General features: G+C 38.7%; 1 protein-coding gene and 1 long non-coding RNA gene across 2 annotated transcripts in view; both read right to left on the reverse strand.

Annotated features, from left to right (window-relative positions):
• Positions 1-24,485, reverse strand: part of pepd (peptidase D) — a 152,805-nt gene that overhangs the window by 36,896 nt on the left and 91,424 nt on the right. The gene's annotated exons all lie outside the window — the stretch shown is intronic.
• Positions 1,395-10,939, reverse strand: LOC308694606. Its single transcript, XR_014030624.1, has 3 exons — positions 10,778-10,939; positions 2,818-3,380; positions 1,395-2,451 (listed from the first exon to the last, which is right to left on the reverse strand). It is a non-coding gene; the product is annotated as an uncharacterized lncRNA (long non-coding RNA).

A 24,485-nucleotide genomic window follows, 5' to 3' on the forward strand; every position in this document is an offset into this window, starting at 1 on the left:
AACGCCGATATCAGGCCGGGTGAAACCCGTAGTTGTTGGGACATCAGAGACCGGTTTGTCCAGGAGGGCAACATGTTTATTAGCAACAGCTAACGTTAGCTCCGTAGTGTCCGACGTTTTGAGCCATTCCTACGCACATTGCTTGATTTTTTCCCATCGGACATCAGTAAAGGGCTGTGGACCTTTCCCACCATCTTTTCCGACATGAAGAATACACTTTACGGGTGTTAATCGAGCTTGATCGCCGCTATCAGATGAAGATGCGCTGCTTACGTCCTCCTCCATGTTTATTGTTTACATGTGCGTAGTGATATTGGCTTGATTTCGGCTCTGACCTACTTACATTTTCGATGCTGATTGGTTGAAAATCTAGCTCAACAGTTTTATATGTCTCAATACGCAGTCAATATAGTGCGCCAATAAATTACACTTTTCTCATTAACTGCAGGATAATGCGTGGAGAACTTTTTGCTTGAATACCTTTTATTAACGTTGAACATATTGAGCAAAAGAAAAAGTAGTGCCCCGTTTGTCGGAACGAAACCCTATTTCTAGGCCTCTTTTAGGCTACCGACAGCGGCCTAATTATACATTTACAAATCATCAACAAAATTATCAGCAAAAATGATATGAAGTTAAAGGAAGCACTACTTATGAATTGATGTGAATCTGTAAATCTCCATCAAGTGTATCTGGAATATATGATTTGTTTGTTATAATTCTGACCCAACACATCTGAGATTAAGATGTCAGTTTCAGCATCAAGATTATGATGTTTGAAACACACTGATCCTGTTTAATAAAAAGCAGAGAATATCTGTAATAATGATGAACTAAATTCAGCAGCGAGTCGACTACAACAGGAGCTCAATGATAAAACAGCTCAACCTTCAATGTTTCCATGACAAGCTTTATTCAGATGTGTCCCAAACTCCCAAACAAACTCAGACCCAATCCCAGACGGACAATACTGTATATATATATATATATATATATATAGTTAAAAGTAGAGAGCATGTTAAAATATCTTGACCTCAATGATCATCCTGAACACATGTGATTTTTCATCATGTATTTGATATAAACTTAGATCAGGTTCAGAAGGGTTGACATCGATCCGGCTCTACAGTCCTCTGGTTTCGACATCACGATTCATTCAGGAATAAAACAAAAAGTAAAAACACATTTAACGTCAGACACAACCAGATCTCCAACATACTGTACCTAGGAGTGTCCGTCTTACTTTAAACTGAAACATCATTCCAATAAACATATTTTTCTATATTTCAGAGAAGAGTTGAAAGCACTAAAGCACTATACAAATAAATGTGAATGGAACTGAATTCCATATGACTCCAGTCCAGTTGTTACGAACTGCTCCAAGACACGAGGGTATCCAAATGCAGCTTTTATTTAAGGGGTATCCAGAAACAAAACAAAACAAAACAAAACAAAACAAAACAAAACAAAACAAAACAAAACAAAACAAAACAAAACAAAACAAAACAAAACAAAACAAAACAGGCAGGGGTCAGAGGCACAAGAGTAATCCACGGGACAGGCAAGAAATCCAAAAAACCAAGAGACAAGAAAACCAGGAAAACGCTCAGAAGTGCAGTGCAACAACATACACAACTTCGCAGTGAGTAAAGGGGTGAACCAGGCTTATATGGGGTGAACTAAACAAGAAGATGAGATACAGGTGAATGTGATAATGAGTGCTGATGAGTCCAGGCAGAGAATGATGAGAGATGTAGTCTGTGAGTGAACGTGAGAGTCTGGTGTGGAGTGCCCTCTGGTGGCTCTCAAGGGCACTCCAGCTGGTGACCGTTACACCAGTCGTAGTTAAGGGCGCTTCATTTGTTCATGATTAGTTCATATCTTCACTAATCATGAGTTCATGTTGAAGTAAGTATTAATTCAGGTATTAGTACATGATTATTCATGTACCTTTATTGTAAAATGCTACCATGTTTGGATCAGCTTTTTTTTTTTTTTTATGAATTCTGTCCTCAATACTAAAATTTCAGGCTTTTTTTTTTTCATTTTAGTAATAGGCTATTACTAATATATTTTAACTAAACACGTGAACACACACACACACACACACACACACACACACACACACACACACACACGCACACACACACTGGGATACATTATATCAGTTTAATGGCAAGTTTCAGTGTGGTAACAGTGAAAATTAGATTTGTTTTTGTAATCAAGACTTTAAGGTTTATATAGACATTTATATGTAGAAATTATAAAGAAATACAAGCTAATACAGAAATTGACTTTTAATAAACACACCCAGAGAAATATAATCTAGAGTATAAAGTGTGAAAGTTGGTTTAGTGATAGAGAAGAGAAATACAAGATATTCATATTTTGTCTGCTTTAAATCTGGTCAGATCTTGAGGTCTTCATGGACTCCCGATGAAAACATGGTCTCTGAGCGGAAGAGATGAAAGTAATAGAATTATAGTCATGATCTCATATTATTATAGAGTAAACATTAATGGAAATATACAGAAAAACTGAATATTTTAATTATTACATGATGAAACATGTTATTAGAGGATTAATCACAACTCTTACATGCACATGAACATAAACATGAATATATATATAAAAAAAAACAAGTCAATATTTTTCCTATATTTTGTTTATTCATGACTAAAGTTGGGTTATTTAGCACAGTGATAAGACTTCCTTAAAATGGAAGCAGCAAACAGAAAAAACAAACAACTAAACTCACTGTCTGGAAAAACTGATTAATGCATGACATTATGAATGATTTGTACAATATTTTTGTACCTTATGGTTATAGCTGCTCTTCTTGTGTCTTTTCACAAATGGAGATTTTGCAAATTTGGCAGCGCTTCATCATCATCGTCATCAGTGTCATCAAGGGCATTAATCTCACGCAGCTTACCTGGAAAATCTCTTATAAATTCCTCCAAATACTGCAAAGTCCCATGCAGGGAAGTAATCTCAAATCTTCGTGGCTGTGTTTCTGTCCTCCAAACAGCTCTGAGGTTTCCATATTCCTCCATCCCTCTTTTCCAATAAATGAAATCTACAGTGGGGCTGAAGACCAGGCTGTGTAGATTCTCATTTGTTTGTACATCTCTTGGCAAATACAATTTGAAGAGAACATCTGGATTCTTGTGCAGCCTACGTTCTTTGATTTGTTCTAGTTCTTGATCAGTCAATGTAAGGTCCCTCTGAAAAAACATGTTTCTGACCAGACGTTTTCCTGCCATCTCTAGTCTGCGCTGGTGTTTGAGGATTGTGAAGCTCCTGTTTAAACCTCTTGTTCACCAGCTCACACTTATAAACCCCAGAGATTGCACAAGCCAAACAGAAGATGACAGGAACTATTGTTCAGGCCAGCACATATTTGATTCAGTGCCCAGATCCAGGGGCGTAATTTGTGGGGGGGTTAGGGGGGAGATAACCCCCCCAATATTTAAATCCATGCATTACAACCCCCTCAATATGTATACCATGATCACATGAAAAATATGCAGAACCCAAACTTCAACCCCCCCAATGTTCAAACCAAATCTACGCCCTTGCCCAGATCTACATGACACTATGACTGGTTTGGCCACATAACTCTAAAACTGAGACCATAGTGATGATACAATAGTAAAATAATATAGTAGTGAATGATAATCATATTCATCTATCATGTGAACTATAATCCAAAGCACTTCAAAGAGTACTGTGGTAATGCCACTCTACAGTATATAGACAAAGAAAAAAGGTGTTAAAATATCTTGACCGCACGCAATAATCATCCTGTTCCCATGTGTTTTTCAGCCATTTGTTTGAGTTCACACTTGAAGCAAGGCTACATGAAGCAAGAGCATTCTTTATTTTTTATAAATAGAATTTATAGTAAGTGTCTTTAAACCGGCTTCTAAACAAAAAAAGATAATTTGTTGTAAGATGTAAGAAAAGTTGTTTGTTGTGATAATTTTCAGGTTAGAAGAGAGAAAAAAATCATAATGCTTTCTACATTTTCAACCCATTTCTCTGGATGCATATAAACCAAAAAATGTGTTTATAATTGTGATATAAACGTAGGGGGGTTTGGGGGCATGCTCCCCCGAGAAAATGTGGATTTCTCTGACCTACATATGTGCAATTTAGGACTTTTGAAGGCCAAAAAAATTTAAGAAATAGCTTTAAAACCTTGTCATTAGATTATTTGTCAATCCCTGCTCTCTCCTCATCCTGGCCTATTTCTTCCCCTCCTAAAGCTGAACTTTGACTGATAGTCTTTTCATTTTCGTCTGTGTCAGTGACGAAAGTAAACATAGGCTCAACTGATATTTATACATTTTATGAATCATTTTCTTAGAAAAGTTAATTTACTCAAGGCTACCAAAGCTGTAGGGGAGAGCGGGGCACAAAGTAACGCTTTTTGACTTTCTCAGTTTGTGTGTGTAAATCTACTTATGGTTCAGAGTATTTATTTTTTCCCACATTAATTTCACACATGTATAGTACAATTATGTGGTTTTGTTTTATTAATACAGTGTATACTTTTTTCTTGATATACCCCGAAAGAATGGAAGTGAAATGTGACAACATGCCCCTTAGGTGGGGTACATTGTAACATGACCATATGACATCTTAAAATGTTATCTGATCTAATAAAAAAAAAACAAAAAAAACAAACAAGACAAACTAAAATATTTTCTTAATAAAATACAATTATTAACTTTTTCATATAAAATAATGGCATTTTTTTCATAATTAAATATAAACACATTTTTGAGTTTTGACTATTAACACATGAAAACACTATACAGCATAGTTCAAAACAAATAAATAATTAGTAATTTCTGAACATTGACTCTCAGTCTTATAACCTTTTTCTCATGTTTTCTCAATAGAATTAATAATAGTATAGAATATAATAGCATGCCCCCGCCTGCACAACTGGGATTTAAACCCTGCTAGTGTCTTCTGCTAGTTAGCGAAGCATTAACTATCCCAACTGTTAAATAACATAGGCCTATTGGAGATTAAAATAATATCAGATTTGTCTAATTTTAAATAAACACAAAAAATAGAGATGAAAAATGAACTTAAGTAAGAAATTTACTTTTGCTATGGTTTAATAATGGATATCTTCCAAAAAAATTATAATTTTGGCGCAAATTTTTCTCTATAGTGTCGATATGGCAACTAGTAAATACACCAAGTATTTAAAACAAGTGTGTTACAACAACTAGCCCCGTGTTACGTTGTGTCGATATACAATGGTCACATAATGTTAAAACTAATCTTGCTATTGATATCTTTGTTAGACTACCGACCCTATAGAACAAATATCCGGCTAATATCGAACCTAAAACGAACTTTACTGCGCTCAACCAGGGCTGCGTTTCCCAAAAGCATCGTAAGCCTAAGTTGATCGTAAAAACGATCGTACGACTGATCTTAATATTACGGTCTGTTTCCCAAAAGCATCGTAGCTTAAGTAGCACTTGAAAATCTTCGTAGATCTACGAGTGCTCTGGAGTAATCGTAAATCCCCAAGTGCATCGTAAGAAGACAGATTTATGAGGACACCTGCAGGACAACCGGCAGATTACACCTTTAACTTTATTCAAATGTATGTGATTATAATATAAGGTTTTGATTGTACTTTATTGTACACTTTATTACTCTTTTTTGTTGTTGGTTAAATTAATGTATAAATTAAATAATTAAAAAGGTCAGAAAAAAATAGAAATAATTTAATCTAATAATTTTAATCAAAATTAAATGAATGAAAAAATAAATATATAAAAGAAATCCTTTAAATCTGTTAAAAAATACATATTTGTTTCGCTCTATCTCCTCTAAAAGGACATTAATTTCATCTTTTTGAAAGGTCTTTTCGTTTTTTTTGTTTTTTTTTTTGTTTTTTGTTTTTTTTTCAGCCATTTTGTCAGTGCCTCCGCCTGTAGGTGCTTTATATATACTTGTCTTGATTGCTAATCCACAACAGATGACAATTATTAGGTTAAACGTTCTGAATACGATTCCATATAAGGTTATATTTCAGCACTTCGCGAATGGACAGCGACTCTTAAGTAGAACGTAGAGCGCGTTCTCGCGCGTTCATGTTAAGTGCATTTTTGGGAAACGCTCGTGGAATTGCTGCGAGCGTTCGTAACTTTGCACGTAGAAAGCGCTCTTAAGAGCTAAGATACATCGTTATCGGGAAACCCGGCCCTGGGCTGCGTTTCCCAAAAGCATCGTAAGCCTAAGTTGATCGTAAAAACGATCGTACGACTGATCTTAATATTATCGTCTGTTTCCCAAAAGCATCGTAGCTATAGCACTTGAAAATCTTCGTAGATCTACGAGTGCTCTGGAGTAATCGTACATCCCCAAGTGCATCGTAATAAAACAGATTTATGAGGACAACCGGCAGATTACACCTTTAACAAATGCAATGTGATTATAATATAAGGTTTTGATTGCACTTTATTGTACACATTTCATTACTCTTTTTTGTTTTTGGTTAAATTAATGTATAAATTAAATAATTAAAAAGGTCAGAAAACAAAACAAAAAAATATATAAATAATTTAATCTAATAATTTTAACCAAAATTAAATGAATGAACAAAAAATAAATAAAAGAAATCCTTTAAATCTGTTAAAAATTACATCTTTGTTTCGCTATCTCCTCTAAAAGGACATTATTTAATCTTTTTGAAAGGCATCTTTTCTTGTTTTTTGTTTTTTTTAAGCCATTGTCAGTGCCTCCGCCTGTAGGTGCTTTATATAGACTTGTCTTGATTGCTAATCCACAACAGATGACAATTATTAGGTTAAACGTTCTGGGGTGCGTTCTCCGATAACGTTGTCTCTTAGCGCGCTACGAAGACTCAAAAGGTACACCTTAACTACAGGTATACCTTTCCTACGTGTGTTCTCCGAACTATACCTTAGGATGTTGCTTAAGGTAAACCTTCTTAAGTTCGACCTTAGCAGGCGCTGTCCATGGTGGAGGCGCTGAATAGGTTGATATCGATGCCTCGATGATCGATTGTGCGCTCTTTCCTTCACAGCGGTATAGGTAAAGTATTGAGAAAACAATGTTCTTTATAAAGAAGCGTTTTAGAAATAGTAGGCTACAAACTGCATTTATCGGGGCTCATTGAAATATGTACATGCAGAAATAAATATGAGTAGCCTATGTGTTTATAATTTAGCAAGTGTGCAATCCCAAACCCTCACGGCCATAAGTGTGTTAATGTTCTCCACAACGTATGCTGATTATCCACCAGCCATGTTGACATACACTAACTGGCTCCGCGGACGGCGCCGTCTTTGATTTAAAACAAGTACTCGCTGTCTCGCTGCCATAGCTATAAAGTTTGTGTAAACTCATCTTTCTTTATATAGACTCCTAAGCCTTTTCTGTCAAATGGTTCGCCAGCTGATGTGCCTTAGGATAGTAATTCAAAAAGCTAACAACCATTAGTGTATGGAAACTTTATTAATGAAAACACTTCCATACACCGGGTGTAGGCTATAACAACTTAAGTATTTTATGTGAAAAATTTTAAAGTAAAGTAAAAATGTAATTTTAATACTAAATCAGATTTTATATTAAATGTTCATATAAAATGTTCTGTGTAATTAAACTGCGATGTAAAAAAGCTTTTTGCGTAGTGGTGGCCACTAGCGGTATGAACCGTCAGCAGCGATAAGGTATAGCTAAGAGCGCTCCAGACCAACCTTACGAACGTATGACTTACAGAAGGTATACTTAACTAAGAACGTTTCGGAAACCACGTATTAACGATAAGGTACTTCTTAAGGTACAACTTAAGAACGACGTAGCGTTAAGGTAGTTTCGGAGAACGCACCCCAGAATACGATTCCATATAAGGTTATGTTTCAGCACTTCACGAATGGACAGCGACTCTTAAGTAGCACGTAGAGCGCGTTCTCGCGCGTTCATGTTAAGTGCATTTTTGGGAAACGCTCGTGGAATTGCTGCGAGCGTTCGTAACGTTGCACGTAGAAAGCGCTCTTAAGAGCTAAGATACATCGTTATCGGGAAACCCGGCCCAGAGCGGGAGTGCATTTCACGAATTGGTAATCGCTAGCGTTCAGCGGAGAGGAAAGACTTCGTCTGCGTGAACCCGCGTAGATGCACTTCATGCAGTGAAGACTGTAAAGTGTCTGATAACTTTATTCAATTTCTGTGTATTTCCTCCTACCTGTAGACAGTTGGGCACAGCACACTGGTGCGTTCTCCGAAACTACCTTAACGCTACGTCGTTCTTAAGTTGTACCTTAAGAAGTACCTTATCGTTAATACGTGGTTTCCGAAACCTTCTTAGTTAAGTATACCTTCTGTAAGTCATACGTTCGTAAGGTTGGTCTGGATGTGTCGTCATCATGACGTATTCTCAGTGGGGAACGCAAAGCATTTTGGGAATCCGCGGCACAAACATTTGGCGCCAGACTGGATTGCATGGAGGGAAGAGTTCAAGATGCCGTCTACCTGCTGTGTTATATACTGCAATAGTTAATTTTTCATTATTTTCATGCCAGAATACTAGCCTGCTATGCCAGCCTGGCCAAACATACCCATAATTATTTGCGTTCTGAAGAGGTTGCCGCCCATTTGGTCACATGTCTTAGCGATCTCACTACGCAAAAAGCTTTTTTACATCGCAGTTTAATTACACATAGAAAATTTTATATGAACATTTAATATAAAATCTGATTTAGTATTAAAATTACATTTTTACTTTACTTTAAAATTTTACACATAAAATACTTAAGTTGTTATAGCCTACACCCAGTGTATGGAAGTGTTTTCATTAATAAAGTTTCCATACACTAATGGTTGTTAGCTTTTTGAATTACTATCCTAAGGCACATCAGCTGGCGAACCATTTGACAAAAAAGGCTTAGGAGTCTATATAAAGAAAGATGAGTTTACACAAACTTTATAGCTATGGCAGCGAGACAGCGAGTACTTGTTTTAAATCAAAGACGGCGCCCTCCGCGAAGCCAGTTAGTGTATGTCAACTACATGGCTGGTGGATAATCAGCATACGTTGTGGAGAACATTAACACACTTATGGCCGTGAGGGTTTGGGATTGCACACTTGCTAAATTATAAACACATACTCATATTTATTTCTGCATGTACATATTTCAATGAGCCCCGATAAATGCAGTTTGTACTATTTCTAAAACGCTTCTTTATAAAGAACATTGTTTTCTCAATACTTTACCTATACCGCTGTGAAGGAAAGAGCGCACAATCGATCATCGAGGCATCGATATCAACCTATTCAGCACCTCCACCATGGACAGCACCTGCTAAGGTCGAACTAAGGTTTACCATCCTAAGGTATAGTTCGGAGTACACACGTAGGAAATGTATAGGCTACCTGTAGTTAAGGTGTACCTTTTGAGTCTTCGTAGCGCGCTAAGAGACAACGTTATCGGAGAACGCACCCCAGGTCAGTATGACATTTATTATGGGCTTATGTGAAGATTGTTTTAAGTTCACTTAAATTAAAAGTTGTTATATTTTTTTGGAGCCTAATACATTTTAAAATTGATAGCTTTCAATTATAGGGCTACTGCAAAAAATATTGCATGACCAGACTAAAAACCCATAGCTTAACTTATAACTTAGCCTACTTGTATGGCTGATGTTTGTTCTAAACAAGTCAGTCGTCTGGGTTTTGAATTGAATATGTTCACATCGTCATAAACTTAGCCTATCTGTTAGTTTTCTTTTCAAACAACAAAAGTGGCAAGTTGTTACGGCGTCCCGTCATCTTTGTCGAGACGTTTTTTCTTTATTAAATGCATCATAGATAGCGGTTAAGCCATTTTTGTAATAACATAAAAAGGGTGCTGTAAGTTAAAATCCGAATATTTGCGTGAAGAAGAATTCTTTTTTTTTTCAAGGTACAATTTTATTTATTTTACTAAAAACGGGGAGAAAAAGTCACATCAACATTTACCCTTGTTAATACAGTATACTCAATATCTTTCCAACAGAAATGCAATACAACAGTTTTTAATTTCCTTTTAATCTTATGTTAAAATATCAGATAGTTTGCAATCTAACAGTGCTTATGAAGTACATCACCAGATTTTTTTGTTTTTCCCTCTGCTCTGCCAGTGGCTTTCAGCAGTGGAGTAAAATAATAATAATAATAATAATAATAATAATAATAATAATAATAAATTTATCTGACAAGCTGAACATGCAAATAAAGGGCATTAACACAGATCTTTCAACAGAATACACTGAAGCATCACCAGACACTTCAAATTGCAAAGGTGACATTAACATTGTTACCTGACAATGTTTCCTCAAATCAAGACATAAAGTTTTGAATTTTCCAAGTATAATCTTACTACATTGCATATCATGACTTGTCCCAAAAGCTGCCTCATTTAGCCTAACTGTTATTTTCTCTCTTCTAAATTATAATCAAGTCTATACCGACAGTTATAATTGAACAAAAATTGGCCAAAAATCGCAAATGAAGGACTCTATTGAGTCTCAAAGTGTACTAGCACGAAGAAGAAAATTACTAGCCTACTGAGCGCTGTCGTGACTAGCCTAACTGAAGAGACGAATTAGCATGTTATTATTAATATTATTAGGAAAGAGTTTTAATGCATGAAAAAAAAAATCACATTTACAATAGGCTAATTATTGAAGAATTGCTTAACGTTGGAAAATTGTATTTATCAAAAACATTTTTATTTACCTGGATGATGATCTGACTGAGCTCCGCCCATGTCAGGGCCCCTTATGTCATGTTCCCCTGAGCAAGTGACCAGTTGCCCTAATGTTAAATCCGGCCCTGGGTATAAAAATAAATAAAATTCCCGTGCAAATTAATGAATGTAATGCAGAACTACTGTTAGATACCCGGGTTCTTTAGGGACACCTAATCTGTAGCCCCGCCTTAGCTCTGAAGCAGGCTGCGATGTAAAGATTGCAATTTGCAATGCTGGAAAAGGCTATGTTGTGTGTGTGTGTGTGTGTGTGTGTGTGTGTGTGAGAGAGAGAGAGAGAGAGAGAGAGAGAGAGAGAGAGAGAGAGAGAGAGGGCCGCGATCGAAAAGTAGCAAAGTGCTTACTTAGCTATATTTGTGTGTGTGTGTGTGTGTGTGTGTGTGTGTGTGTGTGTAAGTCGCGATCGAACAGTGTAGCCTAAACATAAAAACATATGCTGCCTTCACGTGCTATGGAAAAGATGATATTTTCCATGTTTTTGATGTTTTGTGAACTGGTATTTACCAGTGTGTTGTGTTCAAGTGCTTTTGTTGTCGTAATGTAGTAGGCAAGGTCTGTGTCAGTAGAGTATCTTTTTTATCTTTACAAAAAAAAAAAAAAAAACGTAAATGTGGTGCTTTCTGATGATTAAAACATATTTAATAATTAAAAAAAATAAAACATGACATAAAATGATAAAATATGAACCAAGGAAATTGCGGCGAAGTTGAAAATTGAGTGTTAACGCATTATATTATTATATTACAATCGTTAATGACACAACATTGTATAGGCTACAAAAACTATCCGCTAACAGTATTCACGACTCTTGCGTTGCTCTCCGCCATTTTGAAAAGGTCAAAGGTTATCTCATCTCGGCAACTCGTGCATCAAAATATTCTACGAGTTGCCCAGTGGAAAATACCACATGAGGGGGTGTTCATGTGCATTTTCCATGTCGGCTTTTGGTATTTACCATAATTACTGTAACAGATTAAAGTCTGAAGAGAAGTTAAGGCTATAGGAATGTTGCGTTTATGTGTGGAACACATTCTGTCCTTTGGGACTTGCCGTAGGCAAGAGAGAGATGGGCATGCGCATAAGATGACCACGCACCAACGCGGGAGAGAATAAAGTGTGTGTACCGTTCATGGAACTTCTGTGTCTCGTTTTTATTATTTTATTAGACCAAAAGTGTTTAGGCGAACCCAATATAAAAGCTCGGTTACATTGGTGGCAGCGGTTTTATTTTTTTAGTAGGCTGAATTAGTGTTTCAAGTGTGTTTCGGCGGGTGTTTAACTATTTTAGTTATCGTAACTTCTAAAGTTTATACATTAGTTAAGGTAGCACACGCGGTCAACGGATTGTCATTATGTGGTGCAAGGACGAGGAGGACAGTTTTAGTACTATGTCACGGGACCGTGACAGAGGCCATAGAAGCGTGCGAATTGATTTGCCTTCGCCGTTCTCCGGGGAGGAGAGGCAAAGCTTCGTGTGCTGGGCCAGACAGTTCGAAGTGTCGGTCAAAGCACTCACGGAAGGGAGTGGAGCCGCTTCATACAACTATGAACTGACAAGGATTTTACCTACACGTCTGTGCAACGCAGCCTTTTCTCTATGGGACAGTCTCTCTGATACTGTTAAGTCGGACTATGACGCGGTGAAGGAGAAGCTAAAAGAGGCTTTTGGAAGGAGACAGTTCATGGAGCGATTCAGAGCCAGTCTGTCTGCCCGCCCCCGCGCAGCGCGGGAGAGTTTGGAAGTGTACGCAGCAGAAATCAGCAGGCTTGTGGATGAGGCTTTTCCTGAGTACGGCGACAGAGCTCAGAGGGAAGAGAAGTTTCGCCGTTTCGTGGCGGGTCTGGACCCGGTGCTGAGGACGAAATGCTATGAGCAGGGGGCGACGGACATGGAGGAGGCTGTAATAATTGCAGGTCGGTGTGAGAACGCGAGACATGCGGTTGATATGGGACATGTGACTGCTAATGTCAAGTATAGTCAGACTGCCGATGGGACTGTGGCTAATGTGAACTCTGTGTCGGACATTAGTGGACTGTACAGAGCGATTGATAGATTAACTGACGAGGTAAGGGGCATGAAAGTGTCTCTTAACCGTTTGGAGGACGAAAATCACAGACTGAAAGAGAGAGTTAGCCGTAGCGGCACAGAGTGGAATAGAGCGCGCTCCCCGTCACGTGAGTCGATTCAGTGCTGCTGTCAGGGGCGTGCATGCCGTATGCAGACATATGAGACGCAGAGAGGCCGCTCATCTGAAAGAAAGCCATTTATGGAGTTCAGTGGTTGTAAGGAATACAATGCGACTCGTAGCCCAATGAGACGCACCGCCAGCCCCTCCCCCAACCCCAGCATGCGGAGACGAGGCAGTTATGAGGAGGAGCCGAGGAAACAGGGAGTGCGCTTCATGACCCCTAGCGGTGAGGAGAGGAACTACGAGCCGGGAAACGAGCTGTAGCTGATGTTGCGGCCCAAACACCAGCTGTACTACCCAGGGGCCTTAAGCATGATGACAGTTCCTATGTATTGTTGGACGCGGAGGCAAACACTAACAAGGGGCCACTGGTATCATATGTGAAAGGAACTATTGAGGGCATTGAACTTCCAATTTTAATAGACTCCGGTTCTAGTGTATCACTAATGAGCTCTGAATTTCAAATGTCAATCCCAGCACTTCGCAGTCGACCTATGAAGAAAGACTATATTGCGACCCGTGCTGTAAACGGGCAGATGTTGGATACGCTGGGCACGCTTACTGTGACACTACAGCTGGGTACTGAAACATGGCAACACGTTTTTCATGTGGTGAGAGAAGCGACGCAGTCCATATTGTTGGGATGGGATTTTTTAGTAAAAAATCATGCCCTGCTGGACGTTAGTCATGCTAAACTGCAGTTGTGGGACATTTCCATTCCGCTTCTTGCCAGCAAAGACTTTGTCCCAGCATGCTTCAATGTGTCTCTGGCCACAGATATGACATTTCCACCCCTCAGTGAGTCAATTGTGCCTGTTAAGATTGGTTTGCCTAGCGCGGCCCAGGTGTCTAGTGACTATGTGGGGTATGTGGAACCTAATGTGTCTGATTCAGCCAGCTTGGTTATTGCGCACACACTCACTAATGTGCACAATGGGCTAACTAAGGCTCGGATTTTGAATCCTACTGGACAGGACATTTCTGTGAGACAGGGGACGCACCTGGGCGAGTTTTATTCTGTAGCTGATTCTGATGTTCAGCATGTTGAGCAGGACTCAAGTGAAAGGTCTGTTCCTAACCCCCATAACACAGCTCCTCCCATTTCTTTAAGTGAGTCGCCGATTTCAGCACCAGACAAAGAAAAGCTCTCGTCATTGTTGCTGGAGTACAGTGACATTTTCAACTCAGCAGGGCAGAATACGGGAAAATGCACGTTAGTGCAGCATTATATCAGAACAGGTGAACATGCCCCTATTAAGCATCGAGCATACCGTACATCGCCTGAAAAGCGAGCTGAAATCGAGAGACAGGTGGCGGGTCTGCTAGCTGATGGCATCATCGAGGAAAGCTGTAGCCCCTGGGCGTCGCCAGTTGTGCTTGTAAAAAAGAAATGTGGTGCCTGGCGTTTCTGTGTGGACTACAGACGTTTGAACAGTGTCACTATCCAGGACTCTCACCCTCTGCCACGCGTGGATGATACACTGGACGCATTAGCAGGCTCCAGATGGTTCAGCACGTTGGATTTTTCGAATGGCTACTGGCAGGTGGAGGTGGCCGAGCAAGACAGAGAAAAAACGGCCTTTACCACAGGTCAGGGTCTATATCAGTGGCGCTCCATGCCTATGGGACTTTCCAACTCTCCCGCCACTTTTCAACGGATGATGGAGCTAGTTCTAAGAGGACTTCCATGGCACATCTGCATGGTGTACCTGGACGATATTTTGATTTATAGTGGAACATTTGAAGAGCATTTAACTCATCTGAAAGAAGTGTTTTCTAGAATTCTATCGGCAGGTTTGAAATTGAACCCCGGAAAATGTCACCTGGCCAGGGATCATGTGGTGTTCTTGGGTCATGTCGTCTCAGAGAAAGGTCTTCAGCCTGACCCGAGAAACACAGAGAAGGTGAGAAATTGGCCAGTTCCACAGTCTCCCTCCGAGGTTAGAGCATTTGTGGGACTATGTTCATACTATCGACGTTTTGTTAAGGACTTTTCGAAACATGCAGCTCCACTGAACCAGCTGGTTGGCAAAAACGTGCCTTTTGTATGGAGTACCGATTGTGACAACTCATTTAACTATTTAAAGGGAGTGCTGTCTTCAGCTCCCATTGTGACAATGCCGGAGTTCAAAGTGCCTTTCAAAGTTTATACTGACGCCTCTAAGTGGGCCGTTGGTGCTGTGCTCGCGCAGGAAAAAGAGGGACTCGAGTATGTGGTGGCCTATGCCAGCCGTGCTTTGAATGCCACACAAAGACGTTGGTCCACTTTTGACCGGGAGTTATGGGCTGTCGTGTGGGCAGTGAGGGAATTTAGACACTATCTTGGACTCTCCTCATTCACCATCATTACGGATCATCGGCCACTCTTAGCACTACGCCGCATGTCCATCGAGGATGACCCAACGGGCAGAAGGGCTAGATGGCTCTTGGAATTGGACCCTTTGAACTGGGTCATTGAGCACAAAAAGGGCAATCAGCATAAAAACGCTGATGCACTGTCCCGCCGTCCGGTGACACCAGACCAGAAGGATATTGAGACAGTAGTTGAATTAGTGCGGGACGTGAATGCGGTGAGTGCTGAACAATCAAATAATTACATTTCTTGTTCCACTGAGACAGCTGAGGTGGCTAAAGAAGGGACTGTGACTGACTCGTCCTCCAGTGCGGACAACATAATGAGCCTGTCTGAGTTATCGTGTGATGCAGCAGACATTGTTGCTATGCAGCAGAACGATCCAGATATTGACACAGTACGACACTGGGTGGAACGATCACAAAGGCCTCCTAGGAGACGACTGGCGGGTACATCTCCAAGTTTACGAAAATATTGGACTGTGTTTAACCGTCTCTCTATAATAAATGGACTGTTGTGTCGCTCTGTTTCCTGTCCCCTCACAGGTGACCCTGTTGCTCAAGTCGTGGTTCCTCCTGCTCTTAAACATGACATTCTTAGGCAGCTTCACGGGGCCCCAACCGGTGCTCATTTTTCTCCTGAGCGGGTGTGGGAACGGGCGAGGCGTTTTTGCTACTGGCCGTCTATGTTTAAGGACATCAAAACATGGTGCGAGCAATGCACAGCGTGCCAGACTCGCCGTAGGCCTGTCCCTATTCATCAAGCACCCATGGGTGGGTCCCTCGCAACGCGGCCCTTTGAGAGAGTTGCTATGGACATTTTAGAACTGCCAATAACAACCAAAGGCAATCGGTATGTATTGGTAGTTGAGGATTATTTCACGAAGTTCGTTAATCTATATGCTTTGACTAATCAATCTGCGCAAACGGTCGCACATTGCCTGTTTGCGGACTACATTTTAATACATGGCATTCCCGAAACTTTACATTCAGATCAGGGCCGACAGTTCGAATCAGAGGTGGTCCTGACCCTATGTAAATTGCTCAACATAAAGAAAACGCGCACCACTCCCTATCACCCGGCCACGGACGGCATGGTGGAGCGTTTTAACAGGATGTTAATTGATCAAATTGCTAAGATACTCTTGTCATGTGGGGGCGAATGGGACGATTATATCAAACAGGTTGCATTTGCGTACAACTCCTCAAATCATTCTAGTACCAAGTTCTCGCCATACTTCCTGGTCCATGGACAGGAACCAAGGATGCCCACTGACTGTTTACTGGCCACCCGTACACTTGACTGTGATGTTGCTAAGTCTCATGCTGACTTCGTATCCACTTTACTGACTAAGCTACAAGACGCTTTCAGGAGTGCTAGAATGTACAGTGAAGTGGCGCATGATCGACAGAAGCTGTACCATGATTCAGATCTCAGACACCAGCCCTATACAGTCGGCGCCATGGTGTGGCTCCATAACCCTGTGGAGAGCCGCATGAAGCTGGCACCTCACTGGAAAGGACCTTTTCAGATTGTGCAGGTCTTAGAGTCTGGTGAGCCAATGAGCCAAATAATGAGAAAGAACCAAATCTCTTACCACAGCTATGCAGACGACACACAGCTCTACTTAGCCCTATCGCCTGACGATTACAGCCCCATTGACTCCCTGTGCCAATGCATTGATGAAGTCAACAGTTGGATGTGTCAAAACTTTCTTCAGTTAAACAAAGACAAAACTGAAGTCATTGTGTTTGGAAACAAAGATGAAGTTCTCAAGGTGAACGCATACCTTCACTCTAGGGGTCAAACAACTAAAAATCAAGTCAGGAATCTCGGTGTGTCCCTAGAGTCAGACCTTAGTTTCAGTAGTCATGTCAAAGCAATAACTAAATCAGCATACTATCATCTGAAAAATATTGCAAGAATTAGATGCTTTGTCTCCAGACAAGACTTAGAGAAACTAGTGCATGCTTTCATCACCAGCAGGGTGGATTACTGTAATGGACTCCTCACTGGCCTTCCCAAAAAGACCATAAGACAGTTGCAGCTCATACAGAACGCTGCCGCCAGGATTCTGAGCAGAACCAGAAAATATGAACATATCACACCAGTCCTCAGGTCTTTACACTGGCTCCCAGTTAAATTTAGGATTGATTTTAAAGTATTATTACTGGTATATAAATCATTCAATGGCCTAGGACCTCAATACATTGCAGATATGCTCACTGAATATAAACCCAACAGATCACTCAGATCACTAGGATCATATCAGCTAGAAATACCAAGGGTTCACTCTAAGCATGGCGAGTCTGCTTTTAGCTATTATGCCAGCCGCAGCTGGAACCAGCTTCCAGAGGAGATCAGATGTGCTCCTACTGTAGTCACATTCAAATCCAGACTCAAAACACTTCTGTTTAGCTTTGCATTTACTGAATGAGTACTGTGCCAATATTCGTCCGACTGTTTGTACTGTATTTTATTTTATCTTTCTAAACTGTTTTAATTATTCTTATTTCTTTTATTATTTTAATTTCTTCTATGTAAAGCACTTTGAATTGCCATTGTGTATGAAATGTGCTATATAAATAAACTTGCCTTGCCTTGCCTTGCCTTGCCTTGGTGGAGAGCCTGGTCTGACGTACCGGATCGTTAGCCCTATAGACTCAGATGAACGAGGACAGGTTGTGCATTACAATAGGTTGAGACCTTATACATTGCCTGTCCCCACACTATCTTCTACTGAGAGACTGTCGTTAGTTCCTGATTCTTTGTCTGATTCCCCTTCTAAGGAGCCTGATATATTGGGGGGAGTGAAGTGCAGTTCACCTCAAAAGGATTTAGGAGAGGTACTGGAGGGACCTGATAAGCTCACTCCTGTTATGAGTAGGGCTGGGAGAAGGTTGAAACCTCCTGGTGGCTTGAAAGATTTTGTACTGTACTGAGGTTCATTGTTGTATGGTACCTGTTCATTGTTGTGAAAAAAAAAATGAACAAAGTGAAAACTGTATAAGTGATAATTGTAATTTCATAGTGTGCAAACAGTGTACATGGGTTTGAGTATTATACATGTTGATGTGTATTATTACTGTTTCTGTTTTCTGTTCTATCCCTTGTTGTTTGATAGATAAACGGGGACGTTTATTTTAGGGGGATGGGACGTATGTAACAGATTAAAGTCTGAAGAGAAGTTAAGGCTATAGGAATGTTGCGTTTATGTGTGTAACACATTCTGTCCTTTGGGACTTGCCGTAGGCAAGAGAGAGATGGGTATGCGCATAAGATGACCACGCACCAACGCGGGAGAGAATAAAGTGTGTGTACCGTTCATGGAACTTCTGTGTCTCGTTTTTATTATTTTATTAGACCAAAAGTGTTTAGGCGAACCCAATATAAAAGCTCGGTTACATTACCATAGCATGTGAAGGCACCTATACTCCGCCATTTTGTTTATGCAGGACATCTTTCAAACTGCAATGTGTTTTAAGTTACTTAAATTTTTAAGGAAAACAAATATATTAATCTGAAATGTAGCAAATTAATGTTCAATTCATTCAGGTACAATTACCAAACATATCTCAAGGTCTTTTTGTCTTTTTAGTAATTTAATTAATAAACTTCTTATATAAAACTATTGTCAGTGCACTACAAATAAACTGGTTCTATGCCTTTACTTTATTAATAAAACTTATTTAAAAAATACAAGGCTTAAGTAATTTATTTTCCTTTGGTGGTCCAGCCTGAGACATGCACAAGCCTTCTGCATTTCTGTTTTGCTTTTCCCTCCATTGTACCGAACCGTGATGTCTGAACCGAGGCATGAACCGAACCGTGACTTCTGTATACTGTTCCACCCCTTAATATATATATATATAATTTAAGGGACAAGACACAGAGAATTTTACTTGTCTGACCTGATTAGAACAATGAAAAAAAATTAAATCAAAAGATAACTAGGGAATCACTGAACCGAGAGAATTATTCTGATTTTATGATACACTCAAAATATTCCACACAAATCCTTTAAATTTAATGATATTCAGAACGGAACAAGAAAAAAAAAAAAAATAATTAAAGGCTATAGTCAAATGATGGGTGTATATTACAAAGAGACTTTCTCACCTACAGCAAATATCACTTCAGTACGTGCCTTAATGCAAATGACGACACAATATGAAATTTACCTCCACAAGGTGGATGTAAAACTGGCTATTTGCATGCTCTAATATTTGCATGCTCCAATACTCCCAAGGCGTAATATGTTCTTTCTTTTAAACACTTTGAAACTGCGATCCATGCTTTTATTTATTCTAGAATTGAGTATTGTAACTCCTGTATTTGTGAATAAACAATTCTTCAGTATCTAGATTACAAATGGTCCAAAACTGGTTTAAATAATTAAAGGTGGTGGCAGCAGCCATACTATTAAAAAGTTATTACACTGGTAATAATATTATACTAGACATGTTGTTGATAGTTTGTGTGTGTGTGTGTGTGTGTGTGTGTGTGTGTGTGTGTGTGTGTGTTTGTGTGTGTGTGTGTGTGTGTGTGTGTGTGTGTGTGTGTGTGTGTGTGTGTGTGTGTGTGTGTTGTAATTATTGCTGCTTCAGGAATTCTTTTCAACTTTTGGATTTTTTGAAATTGAAATTACTGTGCTAAAATATATAAAAAACAAAAACAAATGGCTGTATTTCTCATTCATTCTTGTTACATATAATGTAATAAAGTCAGGTAAATGAAAATATGTTATTCTTATCCTATAATGAAATACTGATTTATGTAAAAAATCATTGAAACTTTAATTTTTTTTATTTTATTTTAGGTCAGTGTGTTATGAAAGGCAATGCATGTTTTCTGAATAAGAACATTGCCAGTTTTATGGTGGAAAAAGCTGATTTAGAGATATACGTGAAATGTTTTATTAAGTGAGTTTTAATATAAACCCAGACAGGATCACGATCAGTTCTTCCTTCAGCCTGAAGGGGTTTATTCTGAGATAACAACCGGCTAGATGTACTTTATCCCGCTTATTACATGGTTATTTGCCACATCAGTAATAATTCGACATGAAATATTGATCTGAGTCATAATATGTTATTAGCTCTTTAAATGCAAAGTTCCTGGCTACGGAGAGAGCCGTTGCTAGCAAGCGGTAAATTACAAAGGATATTTAAAGGATATAAAGTCAAACTACTTATTAGACGGTATTTCACAACATAAATAATTATGGGGATAAAAGATATTGATTTGAGATGAAAATCAACAAGATTTAAGATTTAAAATCGTACGTGTTTGCTATCTTATAATCCATTAGTGTACAAAACAATAGTTGCAGCAGCTGCGTTTGTATGAAACAAGAGAGCGAGTCTGCAATACCTGGATATAATTAAATAACTGTACACAAAATATTGATTTGAGTTTTAATATTTTATTAGGTCACCAAATGCAAAACTTTCACAAAGAAAAAACGTTCCTAGTGAGCGTATACAGCGCTGACTTCAGTGACCCGGATGAGCCTGTTATCAGTTTAATCGAGTTATCGATGAATAACGTACCAGTGGATGGTGAGATTGACCAATCAGAATCTAGGATTCCACAGAGCAATGTAATAATAGTTGTTGAAAAAACACCTGAACACAGTAAAACTCCACTTATATATTATAGTAGTTCAATAGCAGGATCCACTGTGACAACTTACCCCATATAGTGTGACATCATGTCCTGCCACAAGAGTGTTAAAAGAAGTGAAAATAAGATTGTGCTTTTATAAGGTTTCACAAGTTCGTTTGCCCACATACCATAATCTTTCAGATATTAAGGTTAAGCGTGATTATACAGTAATTGACTTTCATCAATAACCACACCATGGAAAATATTCACTATAGAGTAAAGTTTGACAGCTGTGAGACAGATTTCACAGGTTTGTCACAGTTGTCTGTCTTTAATATATGACAGAAAATATACAATAAATTCATATTTTAAATCTGGTCAAAAGCAGCAGATCTTGAGGTCTTCAAGGGTTCCCGTCAGGTGAAAACATGATCGCTGGATGGAAGAGATGAAACAAATAAACTTGTTATATTCATGATTCATATCTATTATTACAGAGCAAACATAAACCACTTCCCAGTAAAACAGAACAGCTGTTTTTATGAAACAACTCGTACACATTAATAATAATGATTCATTCAGAACTTATTGACTCATGTTAGTGAATAGTTTGCTCTTGCATTAGTCTTGAATGTACATGATGTGAGTTTTCTCAGCATTCATTTAACTTTATGAAAGAATATGGATCATAATAAGTAACTTCCCCACGTCATTTTTGTTAATGTTTATTTAGCTATGGTCCTGAATGGCTTGACTCAGTTTAATGATTTGTTGAATAATTATGGTGCATGGTGCCAAAACATTTTTTTTCACATTTTGTTAATTCGTGAGTAAAGTTTTAGTGTGGAGAACAACTTTTAAAGACATTTTTAATATGGAAGCAACAGATAAACCAAACAAACACCACTTAACTCATATTTGTCTGAAATGAATAAGATTATTTTATGAAGATTTTGAACCATTTCTACCATATTTGCTGTTTTAAAAGAATATGATTGTATTGAATGTTGTACCTCATGTTTGTCTCATTTCTTGAAGTTGTTGTCTGAGTCTTCTGTTTACTAATTTAAGTTCTGTTATTCTTGCATTCAGCGCTTCAACTTCACTGACATTCCTCGTCATCCTCGCCCAGTTTTCTTGAAACTGATCACAGAACCTTTCCAATAAAGCCGGTTTACCAGAGAGATTCATCACATGCCGAATCGGCTGGTTATCAGCATGTTTGAAAGTCCACTGAGCAGAGATGCCAGGATATTGATCTCGAAGTATTCTTATCCACCAGCTGTCATTTGTGGGTCTGAAGAGCAGAACCTGCAGATGTTCTTCACCAAAAATTTGGAAGAGAATATCTGGGTGTTGGTTCAGCTGTTTCATTCTGTGTGTTTTTTCTTCTTTTTTTCTCCTTGCCGTTCTTTGTTCAGCATTTTCTACTGGGTTTTCTATAAATACCATATTATCATACATGCCTCTCACTCTTGCCATTTCTAGTCTGCGCTGGTGTTTAAGGATTATGAAGGTCCTGTTAAAAAACCTCTTATTCACCAGCTCATTCTTCCCCACAAGCTGAACAGAAGATGACAGGATCTATTGTTCAGTCCAGCACATATTTGATTCAGTGCCCAGATCTACACGTGTCTGTCTGGACTGGTTTGTCCACATGATTATGAAACTGAAACCATGGTGCATGTAAAATATGGTATTTTACTGTAATACTGTATTTGCCACAAAATGATAACCATATACATTCATGTCAACTACAGTAATCCAAAGCACTGTGTAGGAGCCATACATTGGGTTTGATTAGTCTTTTGTGATATTTCTTCTTTCCTTATACTGTTTATGTGTATGTGCATGAGCGGTGTGACGTCATTTGTAACTATGGCACCATAAGGGGGTGTGGTGTGTATATTAGCGTGTGTGTTCACCTGTGGGACATGGCGGGTTGTTTGGAGCATGGCTGCAGGGTGAGCATGGGGAAAAACTTTCTTTTGACTGTCACTACTGTCAATGATGTTACTATATCATCACTATCTGGGATTGTGAAGTAAATGGGAGCGTGAATTCACCGCATTATGAACTCGTCACGCAATACCCCCAACCTCACACCAAATGTTAGGCCCTGTAGACAGGCCAGCCTATATAAATATCATAGTAGGCAGAAATGTGAAATGTGCTTTAGCATATTAGAGAAAGACGCTGATGTCTGGATTGAATTGAGTTACAGTTTTCTATGCTTAATTTGATTTGATAACAGTCACGAGACCGATTACTCGATCCAATCATGTTGATGGATAAAAATAAAATTAAAATAAGCATGTAACGAGTAACAACCACAAACAGAAGGAAAATACCGGAGTAAAAGTACCGATACATCACTTAAAATGTACTCAAGTAAAAGTAAAATTACACAATTTTTAAACTACTCAAAAAAGTACAATTTCTGAACCCCCCCCCCCCCCCCCCAAAAAAAAGAAAAAACTACTTAATTACAGTAACGTGAGTATTTGTAATTCGTTACTTCACACCACTGGTAGCAACTATGAACCCTTTGACCATCTTCTGAATTCAGCAGCCAATCCGACTTCAACAGGAGCTCAATGATATAACAGCTCAACCTTGAAAATGACAAGCATTGTTCGAATGCAAAATATGTTTATTGGAATGATAACAGACACTCCTAGATACAGTACGTTGTAGATCTGGTTGTGTCAGATGTTAAATGTGTGTTTTATTTCTGAATGAATCGTGCTGTCGATACCAGAGGCAAAATTTGGGCTGTCAGTGAAAATTGAATTGATGTCTAACAACAGCCCAAAAATAGACTAGTCATCAATTAGATAATGAAATGCAATGAGTGAAGAAATTAATACAAACACCTTGTAATCACTGTTGACTTTGCTTATGTAACAGATGTCATATTTATTAATTAATTTCACTCAAAATCTCCCTTTCTTATTATCATTTCTTATATTTCTTTAATTATTTTGTATTCTGGAATTTTATTTATTCTTCTAATATTGATTTATATTGATTATTCTTCTATTAATTGAGATGTCATATGTCTATGGTTACACGGTCATTTTTCAGTTTTGTTTAATACGGTGCGTGGCTCCTTTAAGACTCTTTGCAATGTTCTGTCATGTTCCGGTTCCGGTTGCTCTCCTTCAGTTCGCGGTAAATGCGACTGAAGAGAGGTGGGTTTTATTGACGCTCTGTCTGAAAAGTTTGAAATGATTTTTGTTTAACACATGTAATTTGTTCTGAAATGCACTTTAATCGTATTCAAACGTGTGAAATTTGTGTGAATTATGTTATGAGTTAAAGCATGTATTGTTGAAGAGAAATCATTAATGTAAACATGAGTGTGCAAGCTCTGTTGGCTAAAAAATAATGCCTTTCACTGACAGGCTGAAATGTGAAAGAAGGCCACAGACTCGAGCTTGCAGTGATCTTTTATTTTTATTCATACAGGTATGTTCATTTTCATGTTTCTGTTTCTATTGTTTTTAATTTCTGTAAAATGCTTTA

This window comes from Scardinius erythrophthalmus (genome assembly GCF_964197995.2).
Source record: "Scardinius erythrophthalmus genome assembly, chromosome: 8".
NCBI lineage: Eukaryota > Metazoa > Chordata > Actinopteri > Cypriniformes > Leuciscidae > Scardinius > Scardinius erythrophthalmus.